The 24,214-nt window shown below is 26.6% G+C and overlaps 1 long non-coding RNA gene across 1 annotated transcript; it reads right to left on the bottom strand.

Annotated features, from left to right (window-relative positions):
• Positions 1–16,787: 16,787 nt before the first annotated feature.
• LOC135930242 (uncharacterized) lies at positions 16,788–23,915 on the bottom strand. The gene is made up of 3 exons (XR_010572737.1): positions 23,899–23,915; positions 22,576–22,750; positions 16,788–16,890 (listed from the first exon to the last, which is right to left on the bottom strand). It is a non-coding gene; the product is annotated as an uncharacterized LOC135930242 (long non-coding RNA).
• Between the last annotated feature and the right edge of the window lie 299 nt (positions 23,916–24,214).

Here is a 24,214-nt window from a genome sequence, read left to right on the forward strand (position 1 = left end):
GGGTCATTAACAATCAACCATCGGGCTTTTTAACAACACTAATTCGTGCTATTTACGTGTCATCATCCCTAACACCTTTATATTGAATACATTCTTTTCCCTTTCATATCTTATTTTCTAACGAAATTTTGAGGTTTGAGTAATGTTTTTTTTTGGCTATAATCTTAATTTTGATCCTTTTTTTAGAAAAAAAATAATCGGTGAAATGGTTTTCGACAACATTAGTTATATAACCATGGAATAAATAATTTTATAAAAATAAGATAATAATTTTGTTCAAAGTCACCAAAATTTTTTATTTTAAGAATGAGGTAAAAAAATTAATTTTTTTTTGACCAACCGCTTAAAACGGTATTTTTTCCAAAAAATATCATTATATAATAAAAGCAAGAAAGGGCAATTTTATTTTGAAATTTTTGGGATGTCTAGCTTTTGTAATTGAAAAGATTTCTAGTATCTTCTTTACTCTAAAAAAATGTATATTCTGGGATCGGCAAAGGGTTAGAAAAAGAGTTATAAGAAATTGAGAAAGCTAGAGAACCTGAACTAATTCGCCACTCTGATATGTTGGATTCAGGTGAAGTATTTATTCCATCTTACAAAATCGAGATTGAGGAAATTTTACTTCTCTGCCACCCCGTTTTTGGTCTACTTTATACCAGGGATCCAAACCGAAACGAATATCGGTTCGGTTCGGGTTCAGGTTCGGATAAAAATAACGGTTCAAGGTTCAGGTTCGGTTCGTAAAAATTAAAATATCGGTTCGGTTCGAACCAAAAACCGGTTTGAACACTTTTATATTCAAACCTACATTCGAATTATGTATAGGGAAAATATTTTTTTATTTTATCATTAATTTAAAAAACACATATATAAAAACTTCATAATATATTTTCAAAATTCGTCTAACTCAAATTACATCTATAAGGAGATAGCATAAATTTAATTGGAAACATCTTTCCACACTAACTTGGGTAGCCGGCCCTGCCATTATGATATCAGATTTGATGTGTCATTTATAATAATATTTTGGATTTAATTTTTCTTAAGCATTATAATTTATAAGCTTAAATTATTTAAAAAATGTTGTAAAATGACAATATACTAAAATTTATAAAAATTATGACCTACACTTATCAATCAAATGTGATTGATGATAATCTTTAAAATAATTTGAATATAATTGAAATCTAATAATAACTTACATATTATTTTATAAGCATAAAATTATGAGACTCGAACCGGTTCAGAGGCATTTTAGCGATTCGGTTCAGGTTCGACCTGAAATTTTTTTAGCGGTTTAGGTTCGGTTCAGGTTCGATAAAAAATACCGGTTTTAGCGGTTTAACGGTTCGGTTCAGGTTCGGTTTGGATCCCTGCTTTATACCCCTCTAATCTACTTATAAAAAGGATATAAGATAGATATTTTTCAGTTTTCTACTTTCTAATGTTTGATTAATTGAGCCAACTATCCTTATTCAAAAATGAATGAATTATTGGTATTCCATTCTCTTGAACGAATTAAATAATTTCCTATTCGATATATATTAAAAGAACAAGAATAGTTTATTTTACTATTCATGCTAGAGCCAACTTTATCATTTCCTGAAGTTATTAGAAATATGAAAATGGGGGAGGGATTCATTTTTTTCAAATATAAAAATCTGCTTGGAAGTTCGTAATTGGGAATTATTATTTTAAAATGATTAATTTGTTGGTTAATTATTGGGCTTATTTTTTTTTAAAAAAAAAATTTCAATTTAACTTTTAAATTATTATAAATAAGAAGTTTTTAAAATTCAAAAAATTCCGTTGGGGCAGATATTTATTTGGGGAGGCCAGGCTGAGTCATGCAGGACCGGTCTGCAGGTCTTACAAATAAAATATTAGCCCGGTTTTGTTCAGAATTTCGAAAATTAGATATTTCTCATTCTGTTCTTCCCATTCTCGAATCCCGATTTAAAAAAGAATTAATTTGTATAAACAAAATCATGATAATTTTATTTTAAATGTTTTATATAATTTATTTTTTTTTGTATGATGTATATCATATTTTGCAATAATTTATCAATTTCTGAATGTTTAAATTTTAAAATTTAACATTATGATAGAGGAAGAGATTAGGGAATAAAAATAAATTTGTTGAATTTGAAGCTCCTTAATTCCTACTTCCATTTACAAAATGCGCTGGCTGGGATAGAATAATGTCAATTTTTCATGATTCCAAAGAGTGGGATTTCCGAACCCCCCCTTATCATTGAGACCCTGATCAATTCATATGTACTGTTGCGCATGATAGAGTATCAAAACATTTTTCCCACTCTTTGTTTGCTACTTTGGTATAAAGATAAACTAATTAAACAAAAATATATTGTTTCTTAGAGTAGAGCTAGATTACAATGAATAATATAATAAAAGGATTCTATGAATAATTTTTACAAAAAGGTAAGAAGTTTTTAGTCAATTCATCTTAAAAATAACGTTGTAAATATCAACTTTTAGTTTTTTTTTAGGAAATTTTTAATCATTTATAACGATTTTTTTTTTAATATTTGGAAGACTAATTTTGCTTAAAAGTTCCAAAATGTGGAGATTTACCATATGAATTTCAGACATTTTTACCGTGAATTTTTAAATTATTTTTAATTTATTTATTAGGTATTTTTAAATAAAATACAGAAAAATTCATGTCAACATTTTCTAAAATTTACAGGTTAGGGATTCTAATATATGCTGGAAGATTCTGGTAAAATATAGTATTACAAACTAAAAAAAAAGGCCTTCTATAAATGATTTAATTTTTAAATTTAAAAAAACCCAGGTAATTTGCTAAACTTCTATGACTATCTACACGATCTCTTAAGATTAATAGTCAAGTTTAATTTCGAAGGATTCGTTAATATTAAGCATAATGATAGTAAATTCAGAAAAATTTTATAAATACTTATTGAAATTTCCATTTACTTTTAAAAAATTGTATATTGTATTAACATTTAGAATAATATTAAGTTTCATAAATTTCGTTTGAAGTGGTTAGAATATTTTCCACCCTTTACTCTTTTTTAGTAGATGATGGGGTCATATCAACATTCCAGAAAGATTAAGCCAACACATTTACTTGTCATCAAGTATTCAGGAGTCAATAAATCAAATGCCATCAATGATTCACCAATGACCGGTCAATCATGACAGACTGGTTTAATGCTATGTTAGCGCAGGAAAATTTCTATTTCAAAGATTATCTTATTTCCATTGTGACCCCATTATCATAATGGATTGCCAATTGTAAAATAAAGCGCTAAAAGGACCATAGAAATTTTATCAGTCAATAAATAATTTCTCATGATGATATTTTATAATCCTGATACATCCTCAAAAAAGGAGTGATTTTTCTTTCTTTAATAAAAGGAAAGATAATAACATTTTTTCATATCTGTTTCCAATCGATCCCGAATATCTCAAAATTATAGAAATTGATTAGGCTCTGAAAATATATAATGTCTCAGATCTTGTATATTTTAATACGATACTTACAACTTTGTTATAAATGTTAGATAAGGAAATGTTTTCAAATGCGAAAATATATATTGATTATTATTATTAAAAAAAAAATTTTTAAAGAAAATATAAACGGATGTGGAAATAAATAAAAAGGCTATACAAGAAAAAGGAACATATTAAAAACGGTTCCTATTTAACGATTAAAACTGAAATGTTCAGAAAAAAAATACTTAAACGCTCAGAATAATTACTCAATGCTCAGAAGAAATACTGAATGTTCAAAATTATTTCTTCAGGTAAAAAAAATTTACTGTCCAGGAAAAAATACTAATTGTTGAGATATAAAACTTAAACGTTCAAATTAAAAAATGAATCGCTTAGAAAAATATGTGAAACGATCAGAGCTAGTTATTTAATTGCTCAAAAATATTTTTTTTAATACTATTCATTTTAAGAATTTGTATACGATTGTAAATTTTTAAAAAAAATATTGGAATCCCACCGCACTCACCCTAAAGACGTTAAAGTGATAGCATCAGTGATCAATAGACCTCTTCATTATATCGACATATGCTAGAATATTTTCAACAACTCTACCATGCCCACTCTGAAGAGATAAATATCATTATAATAAATTGATATTTTTATTAGCCTTTAATTGATACCCATGTTGAAATATTATATAGAAAATTTTAACTCCCAACCCCATTATCTACTTCGAAGAGGTAGAGTTATGAAAACCAATGTAATCAATTAATATTTATATTCGCTTTCAGCAACTTGTTTCTTATAAAATTTAACACCCCCTCCCACCCCCCTCCCCTATTCTCTGGATGGACGAGTATTAATATAATGAATTAAACTTTTTATTAACATTTGATATCCATTTTAAGATATTTTACTATGCATATTTGCCCCCCTCTAACACCCATCTGGATTTACCCCCCTCCCTATACACCTATCCTGATGACATGTATTGTTAAAAACCTATATGATCAATTTATCTTTTTATTAGCTTTCATTTGATACACATGTTGATATATTATGTATAAATTCTACCCCCCCCCCCCTCCCCTCTTTGAACACCTCACCTAATGCCATAAAGTGTAAAGTAACAAATCAATTTATCAATTTATTACCTTTCATTTGAAACTCATGACAAGATATTATGTTTAATAATTTACCCACCACCCCCCATCCTGATGACATATATTGTTGAGTATTACTCAATTTATCTTTTTATGCTTTCATTTTACACCCATTTCAAGATATTATGTTAAAAAATTAACCCCCCCCCCTTCACCTAATTTGATGCCACATATATTGTTGAGTATCAATGTAATCAATTTATCTTTTTATTAGTTTTCATTAGAAACACATTGTAGGGATTTTAAGGATCGAGTTAGACAAAAATTAACGATATTTATTTAATTGGTGGTAAAATAATGATCCTTATCACAATTTATCGTATATGTATCTTTGTAATTGTATATAAAAAACATTTGAATATTATTTCAACAACTATTACAATTATCGATACTTTAAATATTTGATTTATAGCAGTAAAAAAAATCGCAAACAAATAATATAATATAAGAATCCATAAAAATATAAAGTTTACTACACCCAAGACAAGATATTATGTTGCAAATTTCTAGCTCATCCCCCACCTGTGACTTATACCCGATAGCATAGATTAATAAAACTCAAAAATATATTTGATTAACTTTCATTTGGAAATAAAATTATTTAATAGCAAAAATTTATAAGCCATTTAGTATTTCTTCTAAGAAATTTAATAATGTCATTATATATAGAATAAAATATATGTAAAATTTTTATTTGCTTTCAAAGCATTCAATATTAAATTCAAAAACTTCCAAAACTTAATCGAAAAACACGAAATATAAACTTCATTTTTTAAAAATAAAAAAAAATTGAAAACATGGGTAAAAATATATTTTTTGAGATTTTTGTGAAAGTTTCATAAGTTTAAAAACAACCTAACGAAATGGCGTAAAAATGATAGTTATTAACGCTCTAGTTTTAATAGATATAAATTTAAAATTACTTTAAAATAATAAAGATTTAATCGATTTTTAAAACCAATTATATACATTATCTCCAAATTGATAAGTTTTCAGATTGTTATAAGATGAAAATGAAATTTTATCATTGTGAACGACTATTGGTTTGAAGAACTATTAATGATTTATAATTGTTTAATTAGAAACCTTAAGTTGAATGAAAATAAAGGGATATTTAAAAAAAAATATTAATCAAATATTTGATTTGTTTTAAAATAATTCAAATCGAATGAAAACGAATATGATTGGCAAATTGCCCGTTTCGTTTAAATACGAATAAACAATCATTTGATTCAAATAAAGGGAATGATACTAATAATTCTAAAATTATGATTTTAAATATTAGATAAAAATGAATAATTTTAAATTTTATAATAATTATTTCCAAATTTATATTATATTATTTTTTCGATTTTTTTATTACTCTTTAATTAAATATAAGATTTCCAAATGTGGCGTTTTATGTTTATAAAGATATCAAAACACGACATTTTTCTAGGCTACCTTGTGTGAAAACTTATAAATTTGATTTCATAACTCTAACTTTAAATCTTAATCTCTGACTACCGAGAAATATGGATATATAGTATATGCCCAATTTTCTTGCTTACAACCTCTCTACAAATTTAAGTGTAAACCAAAAAAAAATTAAATTAGCTCATACCTTAAAAAATAAATTATAGAATCTATCTCGTATAAAAACAAATATTGTTAAATTGGTTTGAAAACTAGATTATTAACTAGTTTTCGAATTTATATAATTATCACTAAGAGCGGAGATTGAGTCTTCTAGATATATATAACCTTAAATGGAACGTCTCGGGCTGGGAAGTTCTATATTTTGGAGCCTGATTTAGAAATATAAAAATTCGGGTTTTAACTTTTAAATAGGTAGGCGTTATTTAGACTCGTTTCGTGTAAATAGAAAGAATTTTTCAAATTTTGCTTCTTATAAATTTAAGAGTGAATTGTAATTTTTATTTTTCAAAAAATATATAAGTATATTATGCATAAAGTATATTTAATTATTACCTAATTCAATCATTTTATAACAAATTTTTTAGATTTTTGATATAATATATAAAATATTACCCAATTCATATTTTAAATCATTTTATTCAATTTCACGAATCTCATTTTACAAGTGAGCGCAGTCCATTATTTTAGATTCTTTAGTAAATTGGGGGTGGTGACTGAATTTATTTTCGTTCCGGACCGCCAAAGGTCTAACTATTTATTTTCTAATAAATAAATATTTTTATCATATCATTTATACTTGAAAAGAATTTTTTTTTACAACTTTAAATAAATATTTAAATCATATTTTCAATAATTAATAAAATAAACTATATTTTCAAAGCACGTTCCGTGTGGAATTAAACTATTAAAGTGTTCTGTTTTGACCTGATATAGATATACACGGATAGACACCGATATAAAAAAAAATCGAAATCACTAATTAAAAACTAACATTTATTTTATAAATTAAATTTATTATTAGTTAGAAAATCAAGGTTTTAAAATTTTTTTATTACATTAATATTTTACATAATAATATTTTTAAATTTAAAAACTTTATAATTCTAACATTCAATAATGATATGAAATAATTATAATTAACTAAAATGGTTATAATTTTAATAATCAGAACTGGGCATCGAAAATGTTTCTTCGGTTATAAGACCATAACCCTAACATAATCATTCAAGTGGTTATATATGTGTCAAGAGTATATTTATATTATGCAAATGAGGTTTAGTCTATAGTTACGAAGTCGATATCATGTATATCTTTCAAAAAAAAATATTCTAACTTATCTATATAATAAGTAATTAATTTGAAGTAGTTATTTTAAAAAAAAATCATTTAAAATAATCAAAAAGTAATTTTTAATAATATCTGAAAAAGTAACACTGTGAATTGCCACATAATAAATTTACAGAAATCATGATATAGATCATCTAATGATTTAAATGACTGTCATCTTCCTCATAAATTTTATTGGAGGTTTATAAGCCCACTTATTGTATACCATTGGCTATATTAAATTTTATAAAAATAACTTTGATTTTTCACTTTTTTAAAAGTTATCAACTTTTACGAATTATCTTTCCAAATTCTTCCATATATTGATGAATTGTATACATTTTTGGGAAAGAGGGGGTTGGGGAGGAGGGGGGACTTTTACTAGTCTAAAATGATATTTACTAGAACAGATAGGTTTCTGAAGAGGGGGGGGGGGAATTTACTTGCCCCCCCCACCCTGGCTAAGCCTATGTAACTGATCATTATTCATTATTTTCCTTTCGAAAATAATTTTACAAAATACAGCTAAATTATTTTTAAAATAATCAAATTTTTCTAAAAATACATTCCGAGATCGGAATCAAACTTTAAAAAAATATGTCATTATTTTAAAGAAAAGTTTTTATTTTTAAAATCCAGTAAATTCAGTTTTACCGGGTTTAAAATTTTTATCGTCAAATTCATAAAAAAAACCCAAAAATTTCATCGCAAATCAACTATTTATGATTTTTTTTATTAAAAAAAATAATTTAGCAGATATTTTATGAAATATTTTCCTTTTTATCAATATATTTGAGATAAAATAGGTATAGAAATTAATATCAAATATATCATCGGTTGAATCCGGCCGAAAACTGAGTAAAAGCGGGTATGGAAAGCCCCAATATAAAGCAAACATAGAATAATTTATCCCACATATTTTTACATGGCAGCCTTGAGTCCAACGGAAGTTAACGCACACCCAGATGGCGGGACTCACTTAAAGGGTCCAAAACTTTCTTACATTTTTATAGATGGTGTGGGGTATAGACTTATTTCAAAATATTTTTCAACTGTATAACTATTAATTAATTCTTCTCTTATACCTCATTTATAGTAAAAGTCATTTGTTCAAGCGGTGCAGTATTTATAGCTGCTTTTTATTTATAAATTCAAGCCAATTAATACCCATAATTTATAAATAGGAAATGAAATGATGAAAACGCTGTGTTAAAATTTGTAAAACATATGTTGCTACGTATATTTTCAAAAATGGTTGTCGCGGTGAAGAATAAGCTGTAATTTCGATAGCGTTAAATACAGCATCGCTTGAAACAAATAGCGATTATTATAAATGTGATGTTTATTACACTTTATAATATATAGTAACCCTCTCTACTCTACGTTATTCAATATCGATTTCTGTATTATTTAAGCTATAACTTAAAAATAACTATTATTACTTGTCCGTTATCAATAATATAGAATATCATTCATATCTAATGACCACCAATCAACGGTAAAATAAAAAAGGGGGCCTGAGGGACTTTGCAGGAAGAAATTTGGGAAATTATAATATCATCATTTATTATTAAAATTTTATAATGATACTGGGGTTCAATTGTTAAAATTATTTAACCTTATTCTATTCTATTCCTTGGTAATAAGATCATGTAATATAATCATATGTTACCATGTCAGTTCCTGTAAAATTTATTGAATGTTCTGAGGATTTATATTTGCTTCATTATCATAAATGGTATATACATTGATATAATTTATTTATTAATATTTATTTTAAAGGAAAATATATTATTTTGTTGAAAGCTGTAGAACAAATATTATTTTGGAAATAAAAATATAATATTAAAATTGCATATTTTTTTCAACTTCAGCGTTTAAATAAGAAGATAATTATCAATGTTGTTATTATAAATAAATCAAAAACTTTCCAATTAGATAAGTTATTTTAAACAGACTCATGACATAACTTTCCAATTCAAGAGGGTCTGCAAGAAAGGAATTAATTGTTTTAAAAAGATTATTTTGCTTATTGAAATTTACTATCCTTAGATTTATTTTAGTATATCTCATTAAAATATCTAGAGTACATTATGTAATGTAATGGGATAATTCATAGGAATTTGGAATCTTTCAATTAAAATAATTTCTGAGGGCGATATTTAAATAAGAATATTAAAGTTGGATTTGATCAAAAATATGTATTTTAGTTGGTATAGAGAAAGTATCTATTAGGGTCCTGCATGGTGAGTCCCTCAATCCGGCCGATTAATTTCATAGTTAAACTATAGACCTGGCCAGTGGCCCGAAAAATATTAATATTATATTCCCTTCTTATTTTTCCTTTTTTTTGTCGAACTATATCTCAATTATAAAATAAGGGGATGGCAAATTATCTAAGATATTTTGCTGAAATATTTTATTTTATCACAAAACATTAAAATCAAATATTTTGAGTTTAAGATTTCTTCTCTGTAAGCTTTTTTTTAAAATGTGAGCCGCGAGCCTCATTGGTCGGACTTAGACTTAAAAAATTCCGCGGTCTGCGTAGGATCGGAAATTTCTGATTTTGCATATTTCTACAATCTACATCGGAGTTTCAGACAATTTTTAGAGAACTTTTTAAGCGAAAGCCTTTTAAAAAAATTCTTATGATAAAAAACTTAAATGTATTTAATTCTAAATTAGTTAACAACCTCTTTTTTGCGTGTAGCTTTATTTGAGCCAAATATAGTTTTGTTAAATAACTCGATTTGAGCCGAATTTTAAAAAAGTGCTAACTCAATATTGAAGCCAGAAAAAAACAATATTTCATGAGCCTCAAAATTTATCTCATAAATGTCCAAACCTTTGTGCCATCTAAAAATAAAATCTTCAAGCTTGTTTAATATCTTTCTGGATAAAATATTGAGTGAGCCATTTTTAAAAATCGGTTAAAATTGACTGTTTAATAACACTAAATAAATAGAAACTCCACCCCCATTTCTTTTTAGTAATTTAAACATTGTAAAAATCTGAAGAATAATATGCGTATATTGTGAATAAATCTCAAAGGAAATTAAGTTGGAAGGTGGGTGGAGTGTTAGCAATAATATCTTTTAGGTCGTGTCCTTGGTAGACTTAATTTTTATATTTAATTGTTTTTTTGATATTGGCTAGTAAGCATTTGAACCAGGACACTCTAAGTATTTGGTGGCATTGTTATTTTTCGTATTTTATTCTCTGTTTTTTTTTCGTTTTATTCGTTATGTTTTTTTTGTTTTAAATTTTTTTTTTAGCTTTTTTGGCTATTAAATCATAACCTTTCTTCCTATTTTAAAATGTCAGCTTTTATGAAATAAATTACTATAATATATAAGTTATGGATATATGATATAATGACAAACGTGATGTTCTTTAAATTTTCTAAAAAAAATTTGTTAAATCTTGTTTGAAATGAATTTTTTAAAATAGGTTATCACAGTGAATCATTTTTCATGATTAGAAAAGTTGATAAAAAAAAATTAATCATTTTCCTGATTTAGAAATGTTGATAAAAAAAATTTATTTTAAAAGAATTATCTTTTTAAGTATTGTTAAACGGCTCGATTTAACCGATTTAAAATTAAAATTTTAGCCAAAATAATATTACACAAGCCTCTAAATTTTGTTAATAGATGTCCAAACTTCTCTGTCAACTATACTCAAAATCTCATACGTATTTTATGGCTATAATATCAAAATAGCCGTTTTTAAAAATCGAGCCTATTAACAAACACTATCTTCATGTTTCTTTAACATTATATTTTGTCCGTAATTTTACTTTAAATTGATAATTTTTTATTTTCAAATTTTCAAATTCAATATTAAAAAAAGATTCTTTGATTATAAATATTAAAAATATACGTACTTAATAGTCGTTTAAAATAATATTACTCACGAATTTTCTCCAGGGACCGAAGATCTAAAAAAAATGTCAAAAGCGTTCTCGGGTACAAAAATCAATGCGCGCTTATATTCCCTGGGTTATACTGTAATATTTCAACTTCGTATATTGAAATGAAACATATTCCTATATTTACTATATATTATTCCCATATTAACCCAAGGTTTTGGCCCAAATGTGACGTCCTCTGATTACAACCAAGATAATCTTTAATTATTGGAATATTTAATGAGTGCATGCATAAGGAAGATGATTAAATAAAATTTAGACGAATAATTTATAATAAATATAAATTCAAGATAAAAATGAATGTATTAAAAATTTAGGCTAATAATTTTAAATACAAAGAATTAATAATTAAAAAAACCATCAAAGCAAAAAAATAAGAATTAAAATTGGCTGCGAGGCTCTAAGGGGTAGAAAGGCCTCTTATAAAAGGATTTTGACAAAACTCATTTTTAAACAAGAGTTATAGCTCAGTTCAAAATTCATCAATTATCAAATAATTAAAATAAAAAAAATTGTGATTTGGGTATTTTTGTATCTTTACCATCACTTAATTTGAAAATATGCATGATAGACTTGGAAAAATTTTAACCCAGATTTAATTTACTTTTTCAAATATATAATGCTAAATTTTTACAATTTCGAAATTCAAGCCAACACCAGGCTTTTGTTCATATCTAATATATACCATGCCACTCCTCACTAATAATCAAGTTTAGTTAATTTTTCACTATGAAGCTATTTAGCGACGGTTGTACACAGGAATATAAACCTTATTTTAGTCTAAATTTAATATTCCCTTACGGAAAATGAAGGCAATATTTTTTTAAAAATAATTGTATATAAATGCATATTTTATTTGTTAGTTCTTATTAAGTTATATATTTAAAAATAGCAATGGAACAAAACCCTTATAAAATTTTATACTAAGAACTTGAAGGAAACTGAATCGCTATGCTTAAATGTTTCAAACCCTACTTATACTAATATTTAGATAGAACCTTACAATAGTCAAGAAACGTATTGTCAAACATAGTTCTATTTATTTTTCCCGTAAGGCAACCTAGTTTAATACTTAATAGTACCAATAAATTTTCACAAAGATTTTATTTTATTAACCCTATTTTGCCTATATATCATTTGATTTCCTAAAACCATTTTAATTTTTAAAAAACATTCAAATCTGTTGTCTCAAAATTATGAAAATTGGATATTAGTCGTTTAACCACGGAATAAAATTCAAGCTACAACAAGGTATATATAATATAAGAAAGTGTTCGTTTAAATGAATCCAGTTGTAAATTATGTTTAAAATATAAATTATTATCTTATATAACTATAAAATAGAATATAAAATAATAAAAGGGTAGATAACCCATCATTCATAGTTAGCGCAAATTCACAACGAATTATACAAAATATGCTGTATTTTTGTATTATTCTCTGCCGCCAATTTGCGCTAAATGTGAATGAGAGGTTATCATGCATTCACAGTTAGCGTATATTTCGCCGCAAATTCGCGCTAAATGCAGGGTAAGGTGTTTTAAATTGATAAGAACTATTTAATATATTTATAGTTTCTTAAGATGTGTATAAACGTATATTCTTGTTTAAATACGTTCAAACAGTAAGAAAGGATTGGCTAAGTCAAACAAAATAAACAAAATGATTTTCTTCTTATATTTCAAGTAATGATGAAAATGGATTGTTTTCAATATATTATAAAAGTTTTTTTTTGGATTTACTTTTTTTTAGTTGATAAAGAGAGGGTTAGATTAGAATTTATATGTGATTTTCACTGTTGGGATTTATCTATATTAACCAAATTTGATTCCAATGTTCGAATAATGCCAAATGAGCTAAATTTGATGAGAAATTGTTCATTAGTTTTCTGGGTTATTTTATGTGTTATACTTCGTTAAATATTTATATATTATTTCGTCGCATTAAGTTTTATAATTACTTTGACGTTACTTTTAAACAAATTTTTGGATTAATTCGACCTTATCTCAAATCTTGTTAAGACTAGGAATATATATTTTTTTTATACAATTAATTTTATTTTAAAATAACTTTTGTATATTATTAATTTTTAAGTTTAGTTGTATATGGGCACATTTTTTTTAAACAATATTATTTTTATTTCTCTAATATAAAAAAATGTATAATTAATTAAGTCAACCTATCAATGATTATCTTCTTATTTCATTTTTTTTTAGCAAATTATTTATATTTTCATAACCTCATGAATTCCTTTATTTTGTCAATCTTTAATTTTATATTTATTTTATTATTTGTTATACGATTAAAATTAATAAATAAAGTTTTACTATGTGATTTATTTATAAAAATTACGAAAGGTAGGTTAATTTATATGGTAGTACATTTTAAAAAGATTTAAAATGTTATTTTTTTCTTTTTACTTTATGATTTAATTTTTGGGCGAAATTAATAATTTAAAACAAAAAAAATTCTGGTTATCTTGTAAGATCAATTTTAATTGTTTGCTTTGTCGCTAATAAAAAAAAAAGATTTCTTCATAAGTATTGCTATTTGCTACTTTATGTTATTTATTTTAATTCAATAATATTATTCTTACTTCTTTACCTTATGATCAATTTTTTTTTTCTTTCTTTTATTTCTTTCTTTTCATAATGTGATTTTTTTCATATCACGTTGGATTTGTAGGGGAAAATTTATAATATTTAAAAATAAAATAAATAATAAAAAATTATTAGGTTACATATTGATTGCATATTGCGCATTTTTTTAAAAAAACAAACTTTGTATAAATTAATAAGAATTAATGATAATATAACGGTGATGTTTGAAAAGGTAGAATTATAGTAGAATAGAAAATTAAAAATGTATTATACAAATCAAGCTACTATTCTTATATCTTTTTTAAAAAAAAATATTGTTGGTTCTTCCCTTTATACCTTTATTCCCAATTATATTCAAAAAAAAAAATTGATTATATCATTTTTTTTTTGTAATTCTCTTTGAAAATATAACGGGATTATGAAGATGCGTTAGATAAATATAAAAGATAATCTAAATAATATTTTGGTTACAAAAAGATAAATTATTTTTTGCAGATATATATATATATAATAGGACTTTATAAGTCATCAATCGTGTACCTTTTGGAAAAAATAAACATGTATGGTATACAATTATAATATAGCGAAATCTCAAAACCAATATTTTTATGGCTACAATATTGAGTTAGCCGTTTTCAAAAATCGGCTAAACTCGAGCCATTTAACTACACCAAAAACTTTTAGTTCCCCAATCTACATAAAGAAAGAAAAGTATAAATGAAAGGAAATGAGAAAGGTGGAAAGGGATTAATTAGAAATATAAAAAAACTAGCACGCATTTTTTTACGTGAATAGTATTTTTATAAACCGAAAAAAAATATATATTAATTTATTCATAACTGATCAACTGTGAGTTTAAATAATTTTTACATACTATACTCATCTCATTCATTACCTTATAAAAACTTCAGCAGTTACATTAATTTAAATTTAACATATTACCTATTTTTTCGAGGAAAAAAAAATGAGTTTTTAATCTTACACTTATGTTTATAATTTAATAAGTTATTTGAGGAGTGATAATTTCTTTGAAAATTCTCTTTTTTATTCAAATATATAATTGGTCCTCATCTTGATTTAATTTATTCAAATTAATATTTTGTTTGATTATTTTTTAAAGAATTAATCGAGACGTATAAATTCAAAAAAAATATAGGTTTTATTATGCTGACTTAAAAATTGATTGATATTCATAAATATAATTCATAACCCCTTTTTTAAAAAAAAAAATGTAAAATAAAAATAATTGTTTTCATGTAAAATAATTTGACATTCACCATAACAAGTAAGGTGTCGAATAATTGATCCTTGATTACTTTGATTAAAAAAAAATATAGAAAGAAGAAGTGTTGGAAAAGAGAATGGGGAAGAATGGAAAGGAATGAATAAAAAGGAAGATGGGGCAAGTTTATTTAGGGAACATTAGTCGACTCCAATTATAATTTAAGCTATTAATTTATAAATCTTTTAAGCCTAATATAGAACATCATACATGATTGTCTATTAGTATACCAAAGGTAACAAAAAATAATTAACTTAAACAAAGCTTTTAAAATTTTATTATAGGAGAGTTACAACACTATATTTTAATATGGCAATGTTCAGATTTATAAAACATGAATTAACATGATTCTGAATAATATTTATAAAGTAAGTGTGCTTGGTCATGGTTGGTCATTTAATCCGATTAATTGTCTATTTATTTTTTTAATTTTCAATGGATATCTAGCGATCTTTTTTTAATAATTTTTCTCATATTTAAAATATGTAAACAAAATTAGATACTGCATTGCTCTCAAGTGCAATTGAGCTTATTTAGTAAGGCAAATACTTTCTGATCGTCGCTCTAGACTTGGGGATATGGAAATAATACAACAAAAATAAATGAAGTATATATTTTAAATTTTTGCTCACATTTTTATAACCATTCCCTTTTTTTTACATGTTTGAATTTGAAATTTTAATTTATGGACACAGATTAGATATATATAAAACTACGCTACTTTTGAAGAGGTAACTAATAGCGTTACTTTTTTGAAAACATAGTAATGGCGGTAGCGTGTTGTTCTCTTTGGTTAAATAGTATTAATGTAACAAGCTACTTAAGTAGCTTTTACCAACATTGTTTTATCCATGGCTCCCTTTATTGTATAAATTAAGTTTACACTTTATATAACAAATTAATTTAAGCTAAATAAGTATAAATAAATTCCACCACCACAACGATTATGATTCCGCAAATACACGTTCTAGGTGCCATACAACATATTTGTGGTTTTAATTTCAAAGCTGTTGTAAAAGTCAAAAATGAATCTATGATCGAATGTGGGACATTTTGAAAGCCATACGGTTTTGAAGAAACCTCCAAGCCAATATAATCATTCAATTTACCGATGGTAGAAATTTTGACTGCCTTAAAAAATATATGTTTTAAATAAAATTAAAAGATATTTGTGTGAACAATAATAAATCATTATTTATATCATAAAATTGTATCATATTTTTAAAATAACTACAAGATTTTATGACAAACTTTATCGTCATATTAACACCCCACCCCATCCTAACAAGATATAACCGATAAATTTTACAATATGCTACGCATTGCGTTTGTTAAACGTACCTTTGTAAAGGTAAAGAAAATACTCGAGGTATACAAGATGGTAGTAAGCAACGTGTTCAATTTTGTTAAAACTCTGTGGATTATTTCAATTTCAACACCCTTGTGAGCTATATCATATTTACTAGTGTCTTTTAAATCAGTATTCTTGACCCAATCGCTCGAGGAATTAAAATTTAATCTATCTCTTATTTTATCATCGTTTTCCGTTGCGATTCCTTCATAAGGGTTCGATTGGAAGCGTTGCAAAATGTATATCAAACATATGGTGGAAAACAGAAATAGTGGGATAGCGTAATCGTTATTGAGTGTGTCTATCCAAGTCTTGACTCGAAACAGTTCCTTGTAAATATATTTTAAAAAAAAATAACATTCCCATTTTTAGTAAAAATATCTGAGACATAGGTACCATTTGCACAGGCCAGCCTGACCCGGATTTTTTTTTCAATTTTTTTTAGCTCCGGCCTGGGTTTTATATTTTTAGATCATGTCCGGATTTTTCTTCAAAAAATTTTTTAGGGCCCTACCCGTATTTTTTTAAATATATTATATTTATTTAATTTTTATAGCTAATAATAGCGTTTTAAAATATTTGGTTTTAAAATATATGGCCCGGGTATATTTAAAAAAATTAAACAGGCTGGGCTTAGGGCCGGGCCTGCAGGTCTCTGATAAATATAGTTACTATGTTGTATGATAATGTTATGCTATATGATTTAATTTTATGCTTTTTACTAATAATTACGCAAGTATTTAGCATATGATTTTGAATTTTGGTGATGCTATGGATATGATAGTTTTAATGTAATGTTTAAGAAAGAATCAGGGGAAGCTGATGACGATGCTAAATTGCGGTGGATTATTTGTTAGTAAGGAGATGTGATAGGAGCATAGTTAAAATTGTGAAGGTGATACCGGAAGAGGAATGTATTGACCAGCACCGACTAGTTAGGAGATCACTTTAAAAAGCGCCCCAAGGCTGAAGATTTGGAAATTGAAGGAGGAGAGTGCTAGACGTCAATCAATGTGACATAACCGATAAGAGAGACGGAGGAGGCACAAGCATTTGTGGTAACTGGCAAGTGGGAAGCCATGAAAAAAGCCTGGGTGAGGTGGATGGACAAAAGAGCGTCTAGACATAAAGAGACATGGTGGTGGAATCTAGAAGTAGAGAAAGCTGTAGACGAGATAGGGAGGTGTTTCAAAGAATGGTATAATAGTAAAGAAAATAATTATAACCATATCTACAAGGTGGCAAAAAAATTCCAAGAAATTAATAGCGAAAGCGCATGAAGAACAAAGAAGTTTGCTACAATTATGGGATGCGCTGAAAGAATGGGAAATGTGGTATGGATGGCAAAGCAGATGGCAAAAAAGACGAAGGATGTGGTAGGTGTTAAATGTTAAAAAAATATAGAAAAAAAATGGTGATTGATAATAGTGGTATTAAGAACACCTTGAGATTTACATGGAAGGACTTTTTAACGAAGAGAATAAATGAGATAATGATGTTAGTTGTGCAAAAGTAGAAGGTTCAGGGTTTAAATTTGGCAAGAACGAAATTAAGAGAGCATTGAAAGAGATGAAAAAGGGAAGGCAGCGGGTTTAACGAGAATGGTATCAGAAATTTTTAAAGGTTCTGATTACTTAGGGATAAAATGGTTAGTGAATTTAGCCAATATAATTGTCACAGAAGAAACTATTCTCGAGGATTGGCAAAGTATAATTATTCCAATAAGGGGTAAGTTGATCTTTTAGATTGAATATTAAACTCTTATGTAATGAAAGTATAAGGGAACAAACGGAAATTGATGAAATACAGCGTGATTTTATACCGAGGATCGGCAAGATTGGCGTAATTTTTTGTAGTGAGACAAATACAGGAGAAATATTTTTTGCAAAATAAGAGAAACTGTATTATGCTGTTGATTTGAAGAAGACATTTGGCAGGATGTCGTGTGAGGTTACTAGATGGGCCTTGAGAAAATCAGGTAATGAAGAATGGTTGGTTATGGCAATGTATGTGGGAGCATAAACTATAGTACGGACGGATGGAAATAATCTTAGTAATAGATGTGGTGCCTAGAGAGATGCGTGAAGGACTTCTCTGGGAGCTATTATATGTAGATGACCTTGTATGAATGGCGGTGAGGAAGAATGGAGGGATATTATTAGTAGATGGAAGATTTCTATGGAATCAAAGGGCCTGAATATGAATGCAGTAGAGACAAATGTGATAGGTGGGGATAATCTGAAGATGGAGGAATTCGGCAACTGGACTTGTGGTTTATGTAGGAAAGTAGTTGCTAGAAATTTAATCCAATGCACCAGATGCCAGAAATGGATGCATAAACGATGTAGCGGGAAAAAGGAAAGTTTAATGTTAGAAAGAATAAGCTTTATTTGTAGAATGTGCATAAAAGGTATACATAATACTGATAACGTAGAAAATGGTTTGGACATTTGCAATAGGTTGAGAAAAGTAGAAAAGTTTGCTATTTGGTTATTTCTGTTGTTGTTGCAAGGGTTAAACAAGAATTCAAGAAGTTCAGAGAGATCTCGTCTATTCTAATAAATAAAAACTCTCTCTGAATTTAAAGGGGAAAGTTTACGTAAGCTGTGTGACGAGTTGTATAGTTTTGGAGGCAAGACATTAGCAATGAAAGCGGCCCATGAAGCCAAATTGGAAAGAATAGAGATGAGGATGATTAGATGGATGTGTGTATCTCTGAGAGAGAGAACTTGCAAGGAATTGCGAGCAAGAATGGGCATAGAAGTGATTGAGTGGTAATGTGAAGAAATAGACTAAGATGGTTTGGGCATGTGGAGTGTAAAACAAAAGATGAGGGTAAAGAGAATTACTTTGATGGAAGTAGGAGGATCAAGACCTAGAGGAGGTCCCAAGATGACGTGGATAAAGGTGATAGCGTCGGATAGTCTTCCACCTGCTTTGACATATTATAACCCCTGAATTACCTATGACGCATCTAAATGTGGTTTAGGAGCTGTATTATTTCATACTGAAAAAGACGGTAAGAAAAACCTATAGCTTTCGCGTCAAGAACTTTATTAAAATCCGAAATGAACTATACCAATATTAAGCGTGAGGCTCTCGCTATTATGTTCGCTATAAAGAGATTCCAGGAATATTTAATCGGCACGAAATTTACAATTATTACTGACCATAAACCTCTAGTTCACATCTTTACCAAGGGTCTTAAGGATAATAGTACCGACTCCAGAAGTGGAATATAACATTAGGAGGATATGATTTTAATATAAAGTATAAAGCCGGTAAATATGTTGTTCCTGATTGTCTCTCGAGATTACCACAAGAATGTCATGATGAAATTGTTGAAAATATCACTATAATAAATGAATATGGGGATTTACCTATTAATTTTAATCAAATTCGTGATGAAACTTTGAAAGATATTGAATTAAAACAAGTCATAAATGATATTATGAACAACAGGCCTATAATGAACAATATTTATAAAAACATTGAATTGGAATTAAGTTTAATTAAGGATTGTCTTTACAAAAGCAACAGAATCATAATTCCGTCTTATATGAGAAAAAAAAGTACTACAGTTCTGCTGTAATAAGTTGATTTGTTTATTAAAATATTTTTATCTGTACAGGTAAAAGGTAAGTTAACTTCTTAGTCACTATTTTAAGATCTAATATGTCGGTATCAGAGCAAATTGATTTAATATTATCAAACACATCATCAGATAAATTATTAAGTAAAGTATTTATTTTAATAGAGTCCGGTAATGTGCTGGTCGAAAAATAACTTAATATTCTGTCTAAGTAAATCTCAGTGAGTGGTCAAACCAATTTTGGAATTTTTTATATTAATTCTGGTTTAATGTCCATATTTTATTAATGATTATAATAATATTTCATATACATATTTAGAAATCATAATGACACTTTATATTTTTATAAAAATAAACCGAAGTTGAATAAACTCCGAGTCGTTATAAACGTAAAACTTTCCATTGAGCTGTTCAAAATACTAAACCATTTCCTTAAGACTAACAAATTCAAAAACGACATCATCACTGCCGGGTACACTTGAATAATATACGTCACAATTGTAGGTCAACTCAAAAAGTATATCGTAAATAGATATTTCCCAAGGAATATTAATAAGTTTAAATGAAAACATAATAAGAATAACTTTAAAATGATTTTTACCTTTTTTTTTTCTTCTTATATAGAATTTATTTGTTTCGTTTTATTTTTTATTATTCATATTTTTACATACATCTAAAAAAAATTTAAAAAAATTTTTAAAAAAAAATTTCATGTTGGCGAGTCTTTTTTGCCAACCTCAACCGAATCAACATGTAGAGAAAACAAAAAATGTATTTTAAGTCCATGAGGTGCAGAACCAATGCATTGGATAATTGGATATTTATTCCTCACAAGTGTCCAGGCTTTCTTCATTACTAGCATTATCCTTTATTATGATGTTAATTTTTGTGTTTCTTCAATTACTTAAATAAATTCACTAGATATAAATATTCTCCCGTATGCAAATTGGTCCCTGGATCAATTAATTTATAGGATTGCTATAATAAAATTTATAATACATTCCATTCTTATATTTGTCCACCCACATTAATAAGGGTCAAATCTTTAACATATCTTATCTACACTTTTAATCCTTTCATATTCACTGTTTAATAAATTTTTACTGAGTAAATATCTCGAGAACATTTTAAATGGAGTTTTTAATGATTGAAATAATTTCTTTCAAATACACCTTGAATTATGGAATATGGACAATTTAACATAAAAATGACTGTTGCGAAATTATCAATATATTTTATTTTTTTCAGAAATTTAAATTATTATTAATTGAGTTAAAAGAGAAAATTGGCCTATCCTATACTATATCTCTTTAACCTTTGATCCTACTCCTTATCCTTATTTCAGTTATTAAATTTAAAAATTTTCTTCCAATAAACATTACTAGAGTGAGCTATTATTATATTATCGAAATTTAACCTACATACAAAAACAAAACATAATTATGATACATGAACCAAGAAATATACTAAAATATGATTCGAATCCAGATTATTTGATAAACATAAATAAAAAATTGGGAAAACTATATGAAATTTCTCCAATACTACATATGCCAATCTAATTATTTTATTGTGAATTTGATTCCTCATACTATGTTACCAGCGTGGAATAATGGGGCATGTATGGAAACAATGCCATCATAGTCATTCATATACAACACTACAATACCTTCTATTATGGGTAAAGGGATAGGACATCGAAATGGCTATTTGTATTTATAATATTATACACAAGAAAGCCGTGAATCACAAAGACCTTCTACTTTCTAATAATCCAGGGGAGATATATAGCTCAACCCCCGAACTAAAGATGCTAAAAAAATTTATTCTTTTTTCAGAGAAATTATACAATGATTTTACCAAATAGCCGTCCTGGATCGTCATAGAATGGAGAGGTAAAAATACATAAAAATGCTATAGTTATTTGAATAAAATTGGAATGGGAAGGGGGTAAGAGGGTAGGGGGTAAATCTTCATCGGATTAGGGGATATAGAAGTCTTTGTAGATGCACATTAATTATTACAAAGAATCCAAAATGAACCTATATGGTTTCATAGAGGGAAAAGTTGGGTATCTCCTTGAGGAACAACCTACTATCAAAAGATATAGATATACAATCTATGAATATGGAGGAGAGGCATTGTAGGATTCTAATCCCCCCCCCCCCACCAATAATTTCTTTAAGGGAAAAATGTAATAATATCCATTTAAATGTATTATGGTTTGAGTTTATTACATATAAATTTTAGGTCTATTTACACCACTAGTGTTGCTGATATTAAACTTATTATTTCTTGTTACACTATAATCTTCTATAATGAAGTAATATATCTTTACCTCAGTACCCGGGTCTATCATAACAGATTAATGATTAATAAATATTTTTATATATAACGATTAAAAATAAATTCAAATGTAAACCCGTTTGGCAATGTCTAAATCCAATTGTCGGGTTAGGATTTTTTCTTTTATGTCTCTCAGTAAAAATTCTAGAGATTGTAACAGTAGTAAATATGTGCACAGAATAACAGCGATCACCAAAGATGATAATATGACATTTGCGATCAATACACCAACAATGATCCATTCAGATATTCTTGTGTTAATAAAAACATTTATAGTAGTACAACTGTATTCAATGATAAAAAAATTATTCATCAAATAATTGTCTCATCTCTTCCATTGATTAAATTATTATAAATGTGAAAATATTGATAATTATTCAAAAGTATTCGAATATTTTATATTAATAAAAATATTCAAAATTATTTGAAAATATTCGTAATTATTTGAAAATATTCTTATTATTTGAAAATATTCTAAATTATTTGAAAATATTTTAAATTGTTTGCTAATATTTGATTTGTATAAATTAGAGATGTGCAAAACCCGGCCCATTTTGGCTTAATCTCTAATTATTTTTTCAAATCATCGAGGCTGCCATCTTCCCCATAAACAACCGGTTTATAAATCAATAGTGTTTTATATTTATATCTATAATGTGATCATAAATAATTTATTTAATATTTTATGAATTAATATTATTTGAAAGCTCTTAAAATACAAAAGAAAGAAGAATATTGCAATTTTTTAAAAAAATAACATTAACCAAAATATAGGTGGGAAGTTCAAAAAATTAAATCAAAATTTTATATATATAGATAATCCGGCCATGCCCGAAATTTTTTTTGTGTATGAATTTCCCTGCCCGACCTGCTATTTTTTAAAAAATTTGCCAGGCTCAGGCTTTGCAGATCTCGAGGATAAATATATGTAAATAATCGTATTATTGAAATTATTCCTAAATATTTAAATTATTACTAATTATTACAATATATGAAATTATTTGTAATTTGAAGTTATTTGTAAGTATAACTTGTTGTAAAACTTTACATTTTTTTAAAAAAAAATATTTCCTCACCTTTTAAATTCAATAATGCATTCTTCTCACTTTTAAAGATATTCTTTGGATCTTATATTCCACGAATCAAATAGATTTTATTTACGTAAGATTCAAATACGAATATATATTTAATTAATTTTTTCGAAATTTTTAATGGAAAACGAATAATGTAATTATTCGATGAGTATTTTTTTTAAGCCTATCAAATTACTTTTTAAAGTAATACAATTACAAATAAATTCTTCTATTTAATACTATACATGATACATTTTTCAAATTCTCAATCATATTAATCCTATATTTACTCAAAATATCAATCTTTTTTAAAAAAAAGTACAAACCTATTTTCTTTGCTAAGATTTTGATCCATTGTTAAATTTAAAACCGTTAAACTTCCTTTGACTATCAAAAGTAAAGTCAAAATCGTTAACCAAAATATCATGAATTTGTAAATTTTGTCAAAATCTTTCAAGGCTCGGATTCTTTTGGTATTTTCGTTCATATTAGAAGCCTTCTGTTTACGCCGCATACTTTTGACGATGAAAGATGTAGGGTCACTTTCCACAACTTCTTCCGCTAAGGGCGGTAGAATTTTCAAAAATGTCTTTATATTAATTTATATTATATAATATATATTACAGAATTCGCGTAAGTAAT

Source organism: Gordionus sp. m RMFG-2023, chromosome 1, assembly GCF_954871325.1.
Source record: "Gordionus sp. m RMFG-2023 chromosome 1, tfGorSpeb1-WG-v2, whole genome shotgun sequence".
In the NCBI taxonomy this organism is placed as follows: Eukaryota; Metazoa; Nematomorpha; class Gordioida; order Chordodea; family Parachordodidae; genus Gordionus; species Gordionus sp. m RMFG-2023.